Here is a 22,147-nt window from a genome sequence, read left to right on the forward strand (position 1 = left end):
ACCACAGTGGAGACACTGTCAGTTTTGACACTCCAGGGCATCTTCTATTCTTTTTGTGGTTATCTTTAGGAATTCTTCATAAAGTTGATTTCTGAAAGCCCATTCACATTTCGCCTGCATTCAGGACACATATATCACACTGTTTCCCTCACATTTCCATCTGGACATTTAAAAGGCATCTTAGATGTTAATTCAGAATCTTAATTTCCTCCCCTCACCCCCACCCCCACCGCCGCAACCGTCCCACAGTATTTTCTAAAGCAGCAAATATAATTCTATTGTTGCAACTGCTTACATCACAAACTTGGAGATACCTGTTTCTCACACACCTCACATCTCGTCAATGAACATATCCTGCCACATCACATTTCATACACACACACACACACACACGTCCATTTCTCACTCTTTAACAGCTGCCACCATGATCTTAGCTACCATCATTTTGAATTTGGATTATTGCAGTATCTACCTAATTGATCTCCCTGCCTCAGTGCTTGCCCCTTCTACACTCTATTCTCAACATATCATTCTGAGTGATTCCATAAAGTTGTTAAAGAAGATCATTTTATGACTCTTCTCAAAGATCTTCAGTATACTTCTCACATCACGAGCAGTAAAAGGCAGAGTCTCAAAAGAGGATTATATGATCTCAAGTGGTTGAGCCCTTTGACTTCTCACCTCATCGCCACCACTCATATCCTCCCTGAGCTTCAGGGGCATCATCTTTCTTGTTGATCTTTGTCTGTGACAAGCAACGCCCCACTTGGGGGGGGGTGTTACACTTACTGTCTAATCTGACTTAAATATTCTACTCTCTTTTATCCATATAGCTCCATTCTATATTGTTTTCATAACTGTATTTGTGAAAAAAAACTCTGACCAAATAATGTAAATAGTAATCCCATATTAACTCACTCCTCCTGCATAATTATTACCTTTACTCTGCTTTAATTTTCTTCCACATAGATACACAAATACTTAAAATTTATTTCCCTGTTATCTAACTAACCATAGCATATAAGCCTCATGACATCTAGGTTTATTTGTTTTCTACTGCTATATCTTTATTACCTAGGAAAATGTTTGGCACAATTGTAGGGTAAACTAAATACTTGCTAAGTACCTTGAGAACAACATCTGGGGAATTATAGATTCCTACATAGTGACTAGGACCGAAAGAATAGAAGAATGGGATGGAAATTTTTACCTTTGATTTATCTATCCACATAATAAAAATAAACACATCTTTTTTTAATTCATAAGATGTGTGTGTGAGCATGTGAAGGTTTAAATGATCTCTGTATAAATTCAATAAGCTATTCATTCCATGAACCATTTTACAATGGCAAGAGATCAGTTGGAATTGTCATCAAAGGAACTTGTATAAAGGTCCTATATAAGGATAAACCACATAAAAATGCACTTAATATCCTTTCCAACCTGACAAAGAACTATATTAGGAGGGTCAATGCCCATTATATAAAAGCCAAATGATAAATTCTCTTAGACTACCAGGAAATATGTTTCTCCTTATATCTTCCCTAACATAAAGTATATTTTATTTAAACCAGAGAATGATATTATAAAAATATCCCCTTGTAGTTAACTTAGTTATTAAATTCAGCATACATTTTACTCTAGATTTCTGGTTTAATTATTATTTCCTAATCCTCAAATGATTTTTTTAATCTTCTATCCCTATTTTATAGGAAATTATTATTTCCTATTCATCAAATTATTTTTTTATATTCTATCCCTAACAAACATTTCTTTGTTTTGGTGTTGTTTTTCAAACTTCAAATCAGTTGTATGGAATGGGTTTTTATAATAACCCTCTTTTAAAGGATGTGGTCCATCATATTTCTCCCCATAAGAGAAAATTATTGGATTAAATAATACTGATCTCTTCTTCATTAATAAATCATCTGAAGAGATGGAGTAATAGCTCATCTTAATGGACAGAGTCAAACATCCTCTGGGCTAGTGTTGGGAGTTTGATATTCGTTCCATAAGTTGCCTAAACCTAACTACAGGCCATGGCACAGATTGTCTTCTTCCAACAATGAGGTGAATAGATACTCTCTCTCTGTTCTGGCTCCCCTATTAGGGAATAGCAGTTCTTTAGTGTAGGCATAGTTGACAATTAATCATCAGAGTTTGACTGTGGATCCAAGCCTCATTCTCCAAGCCAGCTTTCAGAGCAAGCCTTATACTTGGACTTACTGAGCCAAAGAAATGACAAAAAGTGGATGAGAGAAAAAAAATCAAATAAATATTTAAAAGGGACAACAACAGGCCAGTACAATGAGTAAAAACACATCCGCAGACACACAGCCCTGTGCAATTTTATATTCCTGGGGACAGATTCTGCAAACGTCTGAAGGGAAGAAAGAGATGGTCCACATACAAAATGTAAGGGAAAATAATGGCTTTAAAGTTATCAATATAACACTTCTAGCAAACACGGTGAAAAAATACTTTGAAAACATTTTTACAGAAAATGATACCTAACAAATGATTAAAGACAGAATGAAGATATTTTTAGAAATGTAAAATGTCAAAAATTATCTCCCATTATCTTTTCCTGGAAGTTATTTGATATGCTTGAACGAAAACAAGAGAGTAAACCTAGACCATACCCCCCCCCCCAAAAAAAAATACAAGCCTACATTAAACAGGATTTCACTCTTGGAAAGAAATAAACTGAGGAATATATGCGACACTGGTGAAGGGATAAATGATTGATGACAAATGCATACCAGACTTAGAGCAGGCGTAGTTTGGTCTAGGGAAAGTCAGAAGCCTCTGGGAGTTCTTCAAGAGTTTTCAAGTTCTTCAAGAAAATTAAATCAACAAATTCTTGATGCACTGGAATACTGAGAGGGGACTTAAAGAACTGAATGAAAGTTGGGAGTTGAATTAGTGCTGTTTTCATAGAAAAATCTGCAAAAAGTTAAAAATGAGAGTGAACTTCAGAGGGAGAAGAATATGCAAGAAATGAAAATCAACAATATATATGTACATATTAATTGCATTTATATATATACACAAGGCAGAAAAGTATTTACAGTATTAACATAATATTAACAAATACTGTTGGAAGAACCAAAAGATGATAAAGGAATGGATGGGATGGTAAGGAAGATAGGGAATGATATTTAATTATTTTTGTAATATGCCCTGTCGAACTTTTAACTCCTTAAATTCTATTCATGTAGGTAAGATACAGATTCCTCCTGTTCACCCGGGATTGCCCATGAGTACATCTGTAGTCTTGGTATAATCATCAATAGCACACCATTCATTCTCAAACGATTCCTAGTCTGGATGATAAATTATAGTGTCACCACGATTTAGAGCAAAAGGGCTTATTTCTTGCTCGTGTTAAATGTAAGGGTTGCACTATTGCTCCTTGTGTTTTCTTTATTCTAAGATCTAGACTGTAGGAACAGCTCCCAATAGGATATGCTGTTCCTATGACAAAGAGGAAAGAACAAGAAGGCAACAAATGAACATATTGGCTCTTAAAGCTTCTGCTAGAGGAAGGCACACTGTCACTTTTGCTCAAGTGGCCAAGGCAAGTCACATGCCCAAGACTGCTATCAGGGGTAGGATGACAAAGAAGGTACTACTTGTCACAGAGTAATAAATCACCAGGTATAATGTCTCTACAAAGAAAGTGGGTATAAGAGTGGGGAGCAACAATAAAATCTGCCACAGTAAATAATGAAAGTAAAACCTGAAAAACATACAATATGAATAATAGCTAAATAACTGCTGTGAGAATTGGATGTGAAATAAAAATAATTTATATTTTGCTTTTTACTTTACTTTAGCCTTTATATATGTAATCACATTTGATACATTAATCATAGAATGTAGATTTGTTAATGTCCATTTTTAACAGCTGATGATATTGACATTAAAAGGCTAAATAATCAACTTAATAATTTGATACAAATAACAAAGTGGTCTTGTTACATATTTAGTTGTTTTGATCTTTGCAGATGTCTAGCTTACTGTCATGCTCCATGTATCTATGTAAAACAAAAGAGATGTAGAACCATGAGCTGCTTTAGGACCTTAGCAAATTTGAAGTGGTTTAAAATGAGGTTGTATTTCTTTTCACTGGACATGGGGTTGTACCTCATAAATGCAGTAATAAATATTGACTCTTTGATTTAGTATTTTTAAAAATTAAATCTGGTCCAACTGCAAAGTTGTGTTGGGTGGTAAATGAATGATTATAGAATATACATATATATATGTACATTCCATTTAACAGGACTATGTGATTTCTGCTAAAATAGAGACTCAAAATATCTGTTTAAGACTCAATAATAAAAGCATATGAGTATAACTGTTGACTAAAATAAATCTTCTATAGGGATAAAATGTACTGATCATGTATAACAAACACATGAAGGAATGCAGAAGGTAATAACACAATCACTTTTATAGATTTTTATTTTCAAAACAAATTTCTACTCCTATTTGTTCACTTGACGGTTCATTCATTTAATAGTGTTTTAATAATTACTTGTGCCAGTGAGAAAACTTCCTGTTTTAAGAGCTCAAAATCATGTGGTGGTGGCAGAAATATATACTAGCAATTGTTAAAGAGTGATATACATGCTAATACAAATAAATACAAAAGGCCAAAATAACACTTATGATGCACCTGTGGTTTTATAACATTTGAGTCAAGCAGAGAGTTAAGAGAAGAGTGTGAATCTGTCAGTTTGCTCTAGAGAAAAAGAGGCAGGAAGAGGAGTGGACAGCAGAGGTTAGATAACATTCTTCATAGTAGAAGGAAACCACCAGACACATATATCCTCTTTGCAGTTTCTCTGAGATGAACCTTACCAACTTGAAACTGTGTACCAGTGAATCTTAGATCTCACTGCCTTGCTTCATCCTTCACTTCCAAATGCTAGATGTAGCAGTCTATGCTTAAGGAATCTCTAGAAGTACCAGGGAAAATAGGCATGATAGCTTCAATGCATAACAAAAAGACAACGCTGAAGACTCTGAAAGCCTTGAGCAAGAAATTCAAAACACATAGGAAGAGTAGAAGCAGCAAAAGTAGGGAAGGCCAGAAACTCTGGTGCCAGTAAAGGTGCTGGAAAGGTAGGTAAGGTCAATCACAGCAAGGCTTCTGATGTGAAAGGTAAAGTTTTCATTTAAGATTGGGAAGCTTTTGACAGTGGAGGAGCCCAGAATAACCAAGAAACACATCTACTACATAAGATCAATGCCATTTTTAAAGCACCAGGATAAATTGGACTGCTTTGAATTTCCTGCTGAGATTCTAACACTCCCACTGCTCAGCTCTTCCCAAGTGAAGCTTTAATGGCATTACAGAGGCTTTTATTTGTCTGGTAGTATCTAAAGAAGGCTCTCTGTTTTCAGCAGCCAATTCAAACAACCAAAATAACTTGGTTGTTGCCTGTCTCAGACTTAAATTCATTGATTTATTAGAGATTTTTCTATTTTTGGCAATATTAAATTGTGAAATCATTGACTTTTCTTAATAATTTGTTAATGATATGATGTTATCCAAAACTAAGTGTTCTTACTAAATCTGAACAAACAATAAGCATGTTTGAGTACTTATATATATATAGAAATAGGAACACATATGTATATATTTTATGTCATAGGAACACATATGCATGTATTTTATGTCATTTGTGTTAAATTTGTGAAGGTAATTATTTTGTAGCCCAAACCACAACAAAACAAAAACCAAAAAAACAATAAAAAGTATCAGAGAACCTAATTGAAAAAGATCATTTATATAATTTAAGAAATGCTTTAGTTTGTAATTTTTGCACCTAATGCTTATAAAAAGAAAATTGTTTGAGTCTTTGATCAAATGTTTTTCTTCCCTGAATTACTGTCTTTGATTTTGATTATTGATATGTACTTCAAACACATTGATTTTCAAAATTCTGAACATTGATTTAATAAAAAAGCAATCAAAGCATAGTTTCATGATGGTTAAATAATTATGTAGTACTTCATGACGTGAGCTAATTATAGATTTGGTTCAAGGTTTCCATTTATTTTATTCAATATAGCATCAGGTCTAAGTAACAAGTCTGGCATATTTGGAAAGCAAATAATTATTTATTTTCTATACTTTTTGTAAACTAAAATTAAAATTCTAGCATGCTAAAATAAGTTTTGTTTCAAGTTTTATTTTATTGTTAATTAATAACTAAAATGCCTTGATTGAATTTTAATATAAATTTTACTTTTATTTAATAAATAACTATGGAGATTAAATTTTATAAAAAGCAGGTCAGATAACATATGATATGTCAAAGTTAATAAATGAGTCTAACACATAGGAGAAGGATATGCCAACAACTGTAATAGTTACATTATCAATATAATTATAGGTCAGAATTCAGTGTAGAATTCCCTATGTAAGTAAGATATTGTTATTATAAAGTATAGATGTTTCTTTCCTTCAAAGGAACTTGATGACTTGAAATATAATTAAGCTGATGGCATACCCCTTACTTAATCATTTTACTTCTAGTTTCTTGGATTAGCTTGGTTAAATACCATAAAAGGGTATGGTTAGTGTCAGAAAATGAAATACTTTAATATATGCAGTGAAAAATCAATAACTTTTATAGACAATAAATTTAACATTTAATTACATTAACTCAAGCTATGTATGTGCCTATTTTTTCTTAAACATTTAAAATATAAAATACAAAATTAAAAATTTATCACAGTTTGAGTGTCTGATATAGACATTCATTCTTCAAATGAATATTAATGAGATAATCCAAACCAAAAACATTTCAGCTAAATTACCTGTATGACTTCATTTTGCATTGATTTTATATTCAACATTTCTTTTTCATAATTGTCTAAAATTAAAAAAAACTACACATTAAAATATGAAATTCAGAGAATTAAGTGAATGGGTAATGAATTTAATCAAGTTTCCCTTAAACTTGACCCCCAGAAGACTAAAATAATTATCACATAAATTACACAGGGAATTAATTACCTCAATTGACCGTTTTATCTTGCATCATTAATTGGAGATTAAATTCTCTGTTAAGCATTGTCAGGTTTATTTGTAAACATGAAAAATGTAAAAATGAATTTGAAAGTGAATATTTTTAATATTTTATTTTGCTTAAAATATGTCCAAAAATGCACAAATATTTTATAGTTTAAACAACAAAATATTTCCAGCATCTATGTAAAATGGAAATTCAGAATAGAAGGAAAGAGTCATTTTATAGAGGGTGAGCCTGTGACTGTGTTATTCCCGGAGGGTAGCTCACATTAGTGAAAGTTGGTGTTCAGAAAGTAAGGGAGGGGTGGAGTGGAGAGAAGGCAAAATTCAAGGCAATAAAGTGCGAAGTATTTGGGAGTCAGAAAACCTAGGCTCTGATTGCGGTTTTAGCTATTATGTGTGAACTTTACCAAGTTACTTAGCTTCTCTGTGAATGTTGATTTTCTCACGGGTAAATGCAAAAATGAATGCAATCTGCACATGGCTATTATGTGGACTGAACAACATATTTTCTATAAATAGCCTGATATCACGTCAGGCATATTTCATTAAATATTTTTTCTTTTTCTTTCTCTTTTTTCTCTTCATTCTTTTTCCTCCTTTTTCTTCCTCTTCTCCTTCCCATTTCTCCTCCTCCACCTCCTTCTCCATATTTTTCCTCCTCCTCTTCTGCCTTTTTTCCTTTCTCATCTCCTTCTCCCTTTATTATTATTTTTTTAATTTTTTTTCAACGTTTTTTATTTATTTTTGGGACAGAGAGAGACAGAGCATGAACGGGGGAGGGGCAGAGAGAGAGGGAGACACAGAATCGGAAACAGGCTCCAGGCTCCGAGCCATCAGCCCAGAGCCTGACGCGGGGCTCGAACTCACGGACCGCGAGATCATGACCTGGCTAAAGTCGGACGCTTAACCGACTGCGCCACCCAGGTGCCCCTCCTTCTCCCTTTAGTATCATCACTACTGCGAGAATGGGAAAGGGAAAGAAAAGGAGCTGCTGAAGTTTAGAGTCTGATGAAAAGTGAGATATAAGGGAGCCATTTGGTTTGTGCCAGGATAATTTATTGTTTTGAAACCATTTGGGGACATATTAAAAATTGATAAATTACAGTGTTCAATATGTGCTCAAATGCTACCTAAGACAAAACAAGATAATGGTTAATAAGTAAAATGATCAGTATTTCCCAGATGTTAAAAATTTAGCAAGGCACTCATAAAGAATGTATAATTTAGGAGGTATCAAAAATATTCAAAAATGTTATTTAAAAAGAATTAATTTTGTTTTTTCTGGGACATTTCATGGCTTAGGTGTGGTAAATAAAGACAATGAATCTGTGTTAACTACATCACTACACACATTTAAGTAGTATTTGTTATTAAATTGCATCTCCCTAGTTTTCTTAGTTTCATATATATGAGATAAATCTAATCAACTTGCTTTTGCTATACCATTGAAATGCTAATCATCTGATTAGTACCTAGACTGTAGGCAGAATATAGAAGAGATCATGTATCTGTGACTTCTGCCAAATCCAGAAAATGTTCACATTACTAAATATTACATATTGAAAAAATATGGTCAAAATACAAATTATAATATTATTCATTTGATTATCATGATAATTATAATTGGCTTAAAATCTGCCTCTTTCTGAAAGCTATCTATATTTTTATTCTTGAAAACATATTGGCTTTTATAATAAAATTATGTATGTGTGTGTGCACATATACTCATTATATAAAATTTAGACTATAACAAAAATCATAAAATGTAAAGTAAAATTCTGCGTTGCAAACCAGATACAAAGAGTAAATATTTTGTGCACACCTATCCAAAATACACACATATAAATTTATATACAAGTATTTAACAAATGGGATCATAGTGTCTACACCATTTTGTACTCTAAATTAATCATCACATTGTGTCAAGTGGTTCTCCAACGCTAGTGAATTGACTTACATAATAGGAAAAATGTTCACATAGCATTCCATTCCTGTTTACTTTGGAAAGATGACTCTGTGAGAAGAAGGACATTTGATAAGACAGACAGATAAGTTTCCCTAAAACTGGGAGCAGTTTCTTTCCAAAGATGATTCAATTTGTGGGTTAAATCTAATTGTTCCTGAATATCTAATAGTGTATTTTCAAGCAATGTCCATCAATCATTCAGTAGCAACTGAGTACACTATTCCTATACATTTCCTTGTTATAATTGTTAAACAAATGTTTCATATTCTACAGCTGTGGCAGAGTTCTTATTTTATCTGAAAATCTAATTATTTTCATGATTTTATTTTTCTTGCTTAAAAGAGAAGTATTTCTAAAAAAATATTGAGAATGCTTTTTAAATTATTAATATGAAAGTGTACTTTAGGAATACAACCACAGTAATAGATCCAGACAGCATGTCTCTGGCTACTAACATGGTGTTTCGTAGTGCTTTCCTTTTAGGTAAAGAAAATGAAAAATATTGATTCTTCAAAGCCATGTTAGTATAGAAAAGGTCAGATATTGACCCTTTGTAGTTTGAAGCTTTATTTATTTATTTATTTATTTATTTATTTATTTAGGTCTGCAGATGGCCTATTCCTGTAAACATTTATTTACAGGAAATAATCAATTTATGAATTTTCCACTTCAGTTATGAACTCTCACACAAAATAAACCTGAGGTTCAATAAACTTTACATTATGCTATTAAAAATAATCTCTTTGACCTTAACCGTATCTATATCAGCTGAAAGAGTTAAGGTATTAAAATTGACAAAATAAAATTGGGAATGACTAAAACTTTAAGATTTAACAAGAAAGTACTCTCAAATAATACTAACAAATTCAATGGTAATATATTTGTACCAAATTCTTGATTATATTGATATTTCAAAGGGTTGTTTTGGTCAGTTGCAGATAATACAGATTCCCCAACAAAGTTTCATTTCAATTGTTAAAAAATCCTCTTCTTTGACAGATAATGCTTCCTTTAGATTGGCTCACTTCATTTATTTATTTTTTTGGTACTTTTTGAATCTAATGGTACATCTCTAGATCCTTATGCTAAAATTAAGTAACCTGGGAAGAGAAATCATCTTGTCTTACAGTTCTTCTCAAAATGACATACTTGGACTTTCTGCTGGGGTCCACATGTGACCCATGGGAAAATTCACTTATCTTTATCCCACTTCCACTATTCTGCAGACCCCCTTTCTGACCAGATCTCACACCTTGTGCTGCATATCCTTACTCCTCAAAGTGGCACCACTCTCCCAAAGTTTCTATATTTCAAGAGGGGCTATTGCTCATTGGCACTTTTGGCTTCAAAGAACTCAGAAAAAGCAGAGTATCATTATTATTACAAACCTATTACTTTTTTTTTCTTAAGAAGATGAAGTTAAGTAATGCTGGGGATCAAAACATTTCAGTGGCTGGGTCATGCTGACCAGTACAAAATTATCTCTAAATTGCTTATTCAAATAACTACACCCAAATATATTCAGTTTGGCTCTGAATTGATCAAGGTATGATAGGATTAAAACTATTCTTGGGACATTCCCCACACAATTTAGTCTAATAATTGGTACCTCCACATCCTTCATTTCTTCCCTTCTCTGCCATTTCCTACTGGGCTCAAATCTTACTCAGAATCCATAAAGACTGGAAAATAGAACTTGGAAATAAATAAAGCAAATAATATATTTAGACTCTTTAATATAAAATATTAGACAATGATAGTTTGGTTCCAGTTCTACCCTACAGAGCCAAAACTTTTTAATATAAGACAGAACCAAAATATTGGGGTTCCAAATCCCACCTGAATTTCTAAGTGATATAGTATTTACTCTTCATGTATTTCAGTTAATACATTATTAATTTATTACTGCATCGCAAATTGTCTGTAAATACCACATTAAAAAAAAGGTGAATATGACTTCCAATTTCCGTGGATCAGGGATTCAGACATAGGTGAACTTGATCTTCTGGTGCAGGATATCCCATGAGGCTACAGTCCAAGGTTCTGGCTGGGACTGAAGTCATCTCAAGGCTGACTGGGACAGCATCTACTTCCAGGCAAACTCGAGGCCTTAGGTTCTCACTGGCTGTTGGACAGGTTCACTTGCCCCATGAACCTCTCCAGAGGACAGCTGATAAGACTAAAAAGGTATATAGCAAGAGAATGGATATCTATCACTTCTGTCATACTCTGTACATTAGAAGTTACTAGGTCTAGCTTTCAGACAAGGGAAGAGGACTGCCCAGCTTATGAAATCTAGAAGATGAAGCTGATTTGGGCCATTTTAGATGCTAATAGGGTTAATCATTTATTGCTCATCAACCTTCTAACAGTAGACATATATTTAATACACCATTGACCATTTTTTTGGAGCACTGAAACTGCTTTAGTTCTAGGGGATACCATGTTGCATAGTACCTGCCTTAAAATTCTATGTAGAATTCAGATATTAAATGATTCCTCCATGTCCATGAAGTTGAGGGTATGTGAGATGATCAAAGGGAAAGTGAAAAGCCTCCCCACTCAAAAATTTAATTTACAGAAACAGCTTACCATTTGTGATACAGAAATTTTATTTAAACATTTGATACCCTCAAAAAGATTAAAAGCATTGCTAATCTACTATTTTGCAGTTATCCAATCAAATAATTAAACAAAACAAAAACAAAAATCTACCAATGAAATAGAATTTCTTACAAAATCGTTTCCTATTTCTTCTTTAACATATAACCACAAAGTTAGTGGCTTAAAAAAACATGGATTTATTATCTTAGTTCTGGATGTCCAGAGTTCAAAATGGGCTAACATCAGGGGATTTTTAAGGCTATATTCCTTTTTGGAGACACTAGACTGGAATCTTATCAGCTTCTAGAAGTTGCCTACATTGTTTGACTTGTGGGTTCATGCCATCTTACAAGCCAACAATGACTAGTTGAGTCTTTCTAATACTGTGTCAAAGGGACACTGACTCTCCTGCCTCCCACTTTCACTTATAAGGACCTTGAGATGTTATTAGGCCTACCCACATAACCCAGGATAATCCTCTCATCTCAAGGTCTGATGTTTAGCAAATTTAATCCCATCTTCAAATTTAATCCCCTCTTGTCATCTAACATGACATATTCATTGGTTCTGGGATTCGGATATAAACACCTTTGGGGGCCATTGTTCTATGTATGACAATTTGAAATGTAAGATTTACTTGATGTAAGCTTGGACTATATACATCTTTAATATACACAATACATGGTACAATTCTTTTAGCAACTTTAGAGCAGATCTATATTTATTTATTTGTTAAATGAATAAGTCAATACATATCCATCAGCTTGAGTTGTTCTGACTTTGCTCTACACAAAGGAGCTAAGTCTCCTAGGCTGAGTATGAGTGGAGAGACACGGACACTTAACGTTTTCTGTTCAGAATCCTTTTGACTTGGCAATCCTTTGATTGCCACCATTTCCAAATTATGTTTTCTTTTTCTTTATTCTTAAAGTATAATGGGCACAGATGTTATTTAAGAAGATATAATGAAAATAAGAGCCACAGGAGGAAAGAAATCACCACCAGGAAGGAGCATTAGCGTAGTGAATCAAGTACGCCATCTATCTTCTTTATGACCTAATCATCAGTCCCCTTTTCTCTATGGGTTCAATGACATGACTTTTGTTCTTTATTTTTCCAAGATTCCCTATTATCTGAGTTCTTCTGAGTACTACAGTGGTGCAATTTGATAAAGTCTAATAAATGAACTCCTTATTTTCCTCCGTCCACTTCTAAATCTATGTTATCCATTTTAGTGAGTGGTCTCACACACCGTTGCTAACAAATGGAATTCATCTCTGCTCTTTATCCTCCATCCCCTTCCAACACAATCCTGTTCAGTCCTGTCATTTCCACCCTTTCACCTCCATCTTCACTTCCAGAGCATACTTAGGCCTCGTTGGCTTGTGCAACTTTAATCTCTGTCTCTTCTGCTTCCCATTTGTCTTTTACATATTGTCAGAAATACATTTTCAAATTCATATATGATTGCAATGATCTTCTACGTAAGTTTTCTCAAGGACACTCCATTCATTATAAACTCGAGCCTGGCATTTGGGGCTTTTCATAATTTTACTTGGAACTATTTTTTCAGATTTGTTTGCAATTGTTCCTCTACATATAGCCAGTATTCTAATCGCCCTGATTCATTTGCAGTTTACACAGCACACATCCTTACTTACATGTCTTTATTCAAGGCTTCTATTAAATATGCCCTTCCTCTCTTCTGCTTCTTAGATTCTTATAATTACCCAGGAAAGCTGTGATTCTCCTCAGCTTTGCTTCCCAGCTCCCAAACCAACTTAAGTAAAATCAATCCGTCTTGTTATTTCATCCACATCTATTTTTAAATCTCTATTATAACAATGGCCTGTCTCCCTCCCTTCCTTCCTTCCCTCCTTCCTTTCCCAGTTTGGCCAAAAAGTATTTAGGCTGGTATTTAACCATCTTGCATTGCACACCCTGATTTGAATTCAGATGGGATCCTGAATATGTGCACATATATAGTGTGTGTGTAGATATCTAAAATTAAACTCAGCTTGGGAGAAAAGAGCACTGAGTAGTGGAAGAATTCTCATCCAGGGATGTTATGCAAATGTACAGAGCAAGGTCTGGACAACCTTGTCAGTTTTTGAACTTTTCCATCTCCTTATCACTCTCCCCAAAGTAGACCCTCAGGACGTCCCCTCTCTGGGACAGATGCTTCCCTGAGACCCTGGAGACTCTTCTCCTCAGTGTGATGGAGCCACCCAACACAGATTTAATAAATGTGCAAATAATGATACTAAATGAAAAATAATGCACCTCAGCCTCATGTCGTTTATGCTTTTCTCCCAGATGTGCACTGACCCATTACTTACATCAAACTCAGACTATAAATCTTTGCATTTACATATCCTTGGAGTTCTGTGAGTCACACTTCACCTGAATAACTTTAAGAGGCTCCTGAGGGCAAAAGAGATGGAAAATTACATGTTCATCCAGAGACTAGATTACATCAATTATTATTACTGGGCTCTATTATCCTGCTACCCAGTCTCCCCTCTGTGACCATTTTTATTACATAAATTTTTTATTACTATTATTTTTTAATTTGTGAGTACTACGTGTGCACTATGGTGTGCGGTACATGACACAAAGAAGTCATCACTCCTTTTCAGGGTTTTCCAATGAAAGTAATCAAGTTCAATACTTAGGCTTCAGTGTTATTTTATACACACATATACAAACACTGCACACACACACACACGTCAGTAAACGAAGTGACTGAAAACCAATGTGCAAATAGAAAATGATTAATAGCTACTTGATAAGGACAATTTAAAAGGGAATATATATGTCAGTTCACAATTTTAAATCAGAGCAATTTTTTCTATTTCTATTTTTCAGATAGAATTCCAAATACTTAAATAATTTCATGGCGCTTTCTATATATTCCCTTCCGCACCATTACCACATATTCTCAAAGTGCCCCAGGTATTAAATAGTGTCCTCTCCCAGCTGAAAACTAGAAAATGTCTCAGGTGTACACATCAAAGTCATTTAGAAGACAGTTGAAAAGGGGAAGTAAACTAGTCTACATGAGTTTCATAGAATCTAGATCTAGGTAGAATCAGAGTTATTACAGAAAGAGTATTTGTATAATTAGCAGGCCAAGAAAACATGCCATTTGGTGGAGGTTTTACACATTAAGTACGCTGGTACAAGAACTCATGACTGATGAATCTGCCCAATGGCATGCTTTATTTTCAGTAATTAATAAATACAAATGGGCTTTATTACAGCTAGTTTAAATTTTTTTTTTAACGTTCACATATTTTTGAGAGAGAGACAAAGTGCAAATGGGGGAGGGGCAGAGAGAGAGGGAGACAGAGAATCTGAAGCAGGCTCCAGGCTCTGAGCTGTCAGCACAGAGCCCAATGCAGGGCTTGGAGCTTGAACTCAGAGCCGTGAGATCATGATCTGAGCTGAACCCACTGAGCCACCCAGGGCTCCTACTGCAGCTAGTTTAAATACAAATCAAATGGAGAGAAGTAGCAGGCTATAGTGGCTATAGGAGTAGCTGGAAAAAGAAAGAACATGAATCACCAGATTGGTGATCACCAGAGCCAGATCTTTTTTTATTGTTTCCTAAATTAAAATCCAATCCTGCTTGAAGCTTGGCTTTGTGATTGCTGAGACACTGTGCTCTCTACTGACTTATTTCCCCCAGAAATTGATATCATATGCCTTCAGCACTTCATGTATTCTGAATCTGCCTCTATTTACAACACGAAGAAGCTAAAGGCAGGAAAAGTAAGAGGTGAGAGGTTAAAACGGAAGAAGGAAAAACAAAAAGAGGGCAAAGGATGGAGGGAGGGAGGGAGGGAATGAGTTCGAAGGCTGAGGTATTGGGGGTTTGGGAGGAAATATCAAAGGAATTGAAGACGTAAAGTTATAACTTTGGGGGTACTGATTTATTTTTATTACACAGGTAACTTTCAATATATTTTTAATAAAGTTTTGGAAACAACAAAAAATTACCTACATGGTATGTATTTTAGGAGTCTATTTTTGGGATAAATTTTAGGTTGCCAAGCAAACTTGTTCAGAAAGCAAAGAGTTTCCATATATCTCCTCCCCACACATGCACAACCTCCTCTGCGGTAGACATCCACACCACAGTAGAACATGTGTTACAATCAATAAGCCTACATAGGCACATTGTTATCTAAATCTTTATACTATTTCCATAGTCTTGCCTTCTCCAGAATGTCATACAGTGAGAATCATACAATACATAGTCTCTTCAAATATGTATTACTGCTTTATGTGAGGAAAATGTATAGAAATTATATGTATCCTTATGAAATATTATTTTAACTCAGCATAATACTCATAAAATTGTATCCATCTTCTCCAACCAGTATGTATACCTGCTTCATACATTTTAACTCCTGAGGGAATTATAAGTATTAACCATAGGTTGATCCATTCACTTCAAGGGATGGTTCACAATTGTCATTATCTATAATTTTTTTTCTCTTGAATGTTTAATCTACTCATAAAAAAGTTTTCCAATTTCTTTCTGACGGGTGTCAGACTGCTGTCATCCTTATAGGAACCGAGCGTTAAGAGGTAAGTACTAGAGTCTTCCCAGTTAGTACATAGAATTTCTCCTCTTGATTTCTCTGTACTCAGCTTTGCCTAGTGTCTTGGAGTGTCTTATCTATAAAGCCACTTATCTTATTTCATTTAAGTATTCATTTAACCAATATTTATTGTGTATCTATTAATTCTATGCTCTGTTTTAGATGCTTAGGATATGGCAGTGAACAATGCACATAAAAATCTCTGCCTTCATGAAATTTCCTTCTAGTGGAGAAGGGATGGATAATAAGCAATAAAAATAATGACTAAGTAAATGATATAGTACCTTATAATGTAATAAATATTATGGCAAAAAACTAGAGTAGTTTATATAAGAATTTGCATTAATAATTTTATAAAGAAATATAAAGAAATTACAACAAAACATATATGCTAATCATTTATGTTTATGATGATTATTTAATGAGTATCCATTACATGATATGTGATACATGTAATGAATCTATGACCAACATTGATTAGAACAAATTTAATTAAAATTCAATTTTATAAGTACACATTTCTATTATAAAGTGAACCCATCAAAAAATCACAGAATGAATCTAGTTTCTAAGTAAACTTTTTTTTTAAACTTTAGTTGTTTTTTTTTTTTATTTTAGAGAGAGAGAGAGTGAAAAAGGGAGAGGGGGCAGAGGGACAAAGAGAGAGAGAGAGAGAGAGAAATCTCAAGCAGGCTCCACACTGAGCGACATGATGCTCAATCCCAAGACCCTGGGATCATGACCTGAGCTGAAACCAAGAGTCATATGCTCTACCAACTGAGCCACCCAGATGCCCCTCTAAGCATACTTTTTAAAGAGTAACTTATGGCTTAGCTGAAATGAAAAAAAAAACTATATATATATATATAATGTATATATTACATATACATATATGTATATTTTATATATGTACATGTATATATATACACATATGGAATGAATAATAAAGTATGGATTTTTTAGTTTTTGACTTAGATTAAATTCAATTAACAAATTAATTAAATATTTTTGTAATGAAGGCATATTAATATCTTATTTGAATGAGTTAAATGTTAGTCACTTCATATTTGATACAACTCAAGTAGCTTCAGATACTTCTTTCCAACAATAACAAAAAATCATTGCAAACAATGTTTTTAGGAAATGAAAACATACAAAGTAGAGAATAATTTCACCTATTTATCAATAAAGAAAAGTTACTTTTATTTATTTTTTTTATTTTTTATTTTTTTTTTCAACGTTTTTTTTAAATTTATTTTTGGGACAGAGAGAGACAGAGCATGAACGGGGGAGGGGCAGAGAGAGAGGGAGACACAGAATCAGAAACAAGGTCCAGGCTCTGAGCCATCAGCCCAGAGCCTGACGCGGGGCTTGAACTCCCGGACCGCGAGATCGTGACCTGGCTGAAGTCGGACGCTTAACCGACTGCGCCACCCAGGCGCCCCAATAAAAGTTACTTTTACCAATTTTGTTCAACATACTGAGTGAAACTACACCTTACTATGACCACAGCAACACCCCTAAGGGAAGTCATATATCACTGAATATTCATACACATACATAAAATAGATTCAAACAAACTTACACTAATACAATCAGTCTGTTTAAAGCCTTTGTTAATAACAACAAACCCGCCTCCCCCAACCCCAAAGCATCTGTTAACCAATAACTTTCTTTGCCAGTTTGTTCCTCACAATATGTAATATGATAGGGTAGCTTTATAAAAAGAGATTGCTGAGTGTAGCTATATGTGATATGACCTCCATTTGATGTAACTGGCAATTTCTTTAATGGAAAGTGCTCAGAATTGCACAGCAATTGATTTTGTTTCCTTCCTGTAGTGAACAATAAGTGTTCCTACTTTGATTACTGTTGCATCATAAAGACATATTCAAAACTCCTAAGAAAACAAAGCCAATAACTAGAATCACAATTTATCTTTTACAATAGTTGTATACTATACCTGAGCAAAATTAATATAATTAAAACAAGATTTAAATTTTACTTTGAAAATCGGCCCAAGATTACCTTTGTTATTCAAGAATATCAAGTGAATTCTCCATAACAACTTAATTTTTTTCTTTCAATTCAATGCTTTATGAAATGGCAGCAGAATTCTAGAAGACATATATTACATTCAAAATAAATATTTAAAAAGTTGTAAATGCATATTTTATATGCCTTAATGACTACATGAAGACATTTCTTTTGTAGTATTTGGCATTCAAATCACATAGCTATGTTCCATATATTATTTAAGCATTCTAAAATTAGTTAATTTCTGTTCTAAGATATTTCGTTCTATGTAAGTGCAGAGAGTATTGCAAAGCTCAGGATATGTTGCTAAAATTCATTTTTATAAGGCAGAATTAACTAACTCACTGATATGATAATTATATACAGATATGCCTGCAAATTATTAATAGAGTTCACGACTGCACCCAATTTTTATTTTATTATTATTATTTAAAAAAAATATTTATTTATTTATTTTTGAGAGGGAGATAGAGAGACAGAAAGCGGGGGAGGAGCACAGAGAGAGAGAGAATCCCAAGCAGGCTATGCACTGTCGGCATAGAGCCAAACTCATGAACCCTGAGATCATGACTGGAGCTGAAACCAAGAGTCAGATGCTTTTTTTAAACATATATATACATATGCATATGCATATGCACACATATATGTATAGATTTTTAAGTTTATTTCTTTATTTTGAGAGACAGCGTGAGCACGCAGGCTATATCAGACTATGCTCTGACAGTGCAGAGCCCAATATGGGGCTCAAATTCACTAATGGTGACATCATGACCTGAGTCAAAACTGAGTTCAACGCCTAACCGACTGAGCCACCCAGGTGCACCGGCACATAATTTTTAGATAATGGCTTTGTGTTATTTATATAGAGTGTTCTCTGAAATATAAAAAAACATTTTATAAAAAATCATAAATGATACATTTCAGGTAAACAAAAATAGATTATTTTGTAGGTAATTTGGGTTAAAACTTTTGAAAGACAGTATCTAAAATATATTTTTAAGATTTCATTTTATTTTTTTTTTTAATTTTTTTTTCAACGTTTTTTATTTATTTTTGGGACAGAGAGAGACAGAGCATGAACGGGGGAGGGGCAGAGAGAGAGGGAGACACAGAATCGGAAACAGGCTCCAGGCTCTGAGCCATCAGCCCAGAGCCTGACACGGGGCTCGAACTCACGGACCACGAGATTGTGACCTGGCTGAAGTCGGACGCTTAACCGACTGCGCCACCCAGGCGCCCCTATTTATTTATATTTTTATTATTATTTTTAATTTTATTTTTTTAATTTACATCCAAATTAGCATATAGTCCAACAATGATTTCAGGAGTAGATTCCTCAATGCCTCTTACCCATAATGCTTCTTGATACGCCCTCCCACAACCCCTCCAAGTAACCCTCTGTTCTCCATATTTAAGAGTCTAAGTAATCTCTATACCCAACATGAGGCCTGAACTTACAACTCTGACATCAAGAGTCTCATGCTCCACCAACTTGAGCCAGCCAAGCACCTCTAAACACAGTTTTGCTTCAAATAAATCTATACCCTTGTGAAGCTATAAGGAAAATGTAGAGATTTTAAATCTAATTGGAATGAACACATTAATCAAGGAAGTATTAATCTGTGGTTATGAGAGAATAAAAGTAAACTTTCCAGATGTGATAACCTTACTGGAATTATTAGAGATAATGCTATTATCACATCAATATACGTAACTTTTTTAACATGTAAAAATGTTTTTTCTGTTACAAAGTTTTCTTATTCTCTTGCATTTTTAATACATAAATATTAAAGAGTGTCAGTTTTAATTTCTCTTTGTGCTTTTGTTTTAAACACAGTTATATTGAACCAACACTAAGCACACACAAAAAAGCATTTATTTGCCATCAAATATTGCTTCTGGAAGATTTCCATTGCAATTTCACTTGATTTGCTTTTGAATGATGATAACAATAACAATACACACTAACATACATATCCCTCTGCCCCCAGTTTAAATATTAATATGTAATAGTTTATTTAATCATCATGACTACCTTGTTAAGTGGATACTATTACACAAGTGGAAACTAAGCTATAATTATGTTAAATAACTTTCCAATGTTTCATACATAATAAATGAAGTCAGGAAGTGAACTCCAGTCTATTGGGTTATATCAACCATTTTCTTTAAAATGTTGAATTTACCTATCTTTATATAAGCATGTAAAAATAATTCCAGACCAATCACTGATTACCTACAATGTGCAAAGTCATTCATTTTATACAGAGTCTACATATCTGGGAAAATGTTATGTTGATAGTTGATTAGAACTTGAATTAGAATCCAAATTGGCTGTAGCACATTTAAAAATGCTTATTAAATAACTCAAAACTCAAATTGCATTTGTTTTTACTAATAGAAACTTGTTTGAATATTTTGGTAGAATTGATTGGCCAGGAAGAAAAAAACAGATCATAAAAAGACAAACTATTCTAAATGTGTTGATCGTTTTTGATGAGCAAGTATTCATTAGTCAAAACATGTTTTATTCACGTAAAAACTACCTAACATTGGAGGACATAAATCACTGAGTTTTAAAAAGTTGCCTATGATTTTTCTGTAGGTTTAATGACAAATCATGACACTTTTCATGGCATTACTTTAATCATTACGTGTGCCAGATTCATAATTGTGTATTATATATACCAGTGAATCAAATAAAATATGTAATCCTTAGTTTATTTCATTCATTAATTTATTCATTCATTCATAGGACAAATAACTTTAAGCATGTACTCCTTCCTATGATTCTTCTATCTGTTGAGGATATATTATGAAAAAGATAGACTGGTTCCTTATCCTTTATAGAATTTACATTTTAGTAAGTGAGACTGGCAATAAATAGGTAAAGCATTAAGTGAAAGAAATAAATATGATACTGCTTTAGAAATCAATGGGTAATCTGTAAAGGCCTTTCAGAGAAAGTGACATTTTTAAGGGAAGTAAAGGTAAGAAAGAATCTACCCACAAAGAGTGGTGGGAAATCTAATTCAGGGCTCCCAGATGGGAAGAGCTTGGTATGTTCTACAACTCACAGAGGACTAGTGTGATGCTGTATGCGGAGAAAGAGGAAACGTGGCATGAGATGTGCTGGAGAGAAAGACAGGGCCTGTCATGATAAGACTTACAGGCCACAGATAAATAGCATGAACATAAGACATTAACAGTTAGTCGGGGAGTTATATATTCTGATTTATATCTGATAGAACTCTGGGTCCTATGTGAGAATGGATCGGAGAGGAATGGGGTAGAAGTGGAGAGGGGATGGTGACCAGTTCACAGTCTATTTTCATAATTTGTTTCACAAAATGATATTTGGACAATGGTGGAGGTAAGGGAATTATGAAAAAGTGGATGCATTAGAGGAAGAATTCGCCTAGCTTTCTGGTGCAAGCTTTTGATCCAATGATGAAAACAAAACAAAACAAAACAAAACAAAAACAAAGCAAAACAACAACAACAAAAAACTGTACTCTAGTGAAGATCAAGGGAAATTTTGCCTGCCTCAGCTCCCCATAACATATGCTGGCTTCGTATTCTGTTCAACTGCTTAGATTAAGTGAGTGCATTTGCCTGGTAGCTGTTGAAACTAGGTGCAATAGTCTGAGAAGCAGGTGAGGAGGTGGGGGGCTTTCCCTGTTTGGCAGAGGGCCCTGCTTTTTGCCAATGCTCCTGCTGTCTGCCTCTGAGGCCTAGATACTCCTGCCAGGACTCTAGAGTCTTCTAATGAGTACAATTCCTAATAGACAGTAAAATTAAATGATTGCTATGGCTGCTGAATAAAAAAGAGAAAAAAAGAGAGAACAAGTTCAAGAAATATTTATTTCCTTTAAG

At 33.9% G+C, this 22,147-nt stretch overlaps 1 long non-coding RNA gene across 1 annotated transcript in view; it reads right to left on the reverse strand.

Annotated features, from left to right (window-relative positions):
- Window positions 1–2,767: 2,767 nt before the first annotated feature.
- Window positions 2,768–22,147, reverse strand: part of LOC122490742 — a 123,058-nt gene continuing 103,678 nt past the window's right edge. Inside the window, exon 4 of the long non-coding RNA XR_006299255.1 lies at window positions 2,768–2,946. This is a non-coding gene — a long non-coding RNA (uncharacterized LOC122490742). The remainder of the gene's footprint in view (window positions 2,947–22,147) is intronic.

Source organism: Prionailurus bengalensis, chromosome A1 (genome assembly GCF_016509475.1).
Source record: "Prionailurus bengalensis isolate Pbe53 chromosome A1, Fcat_Pben_1.1_paternal_pri, whole genome shotgun sequence".
NCBI classification, from domain to species: Eukaryota; Metazoa; Chordata; class Mammalia; order Carnivora; family Felidae; genus Prionailurus; species Prionailurus bengalensis.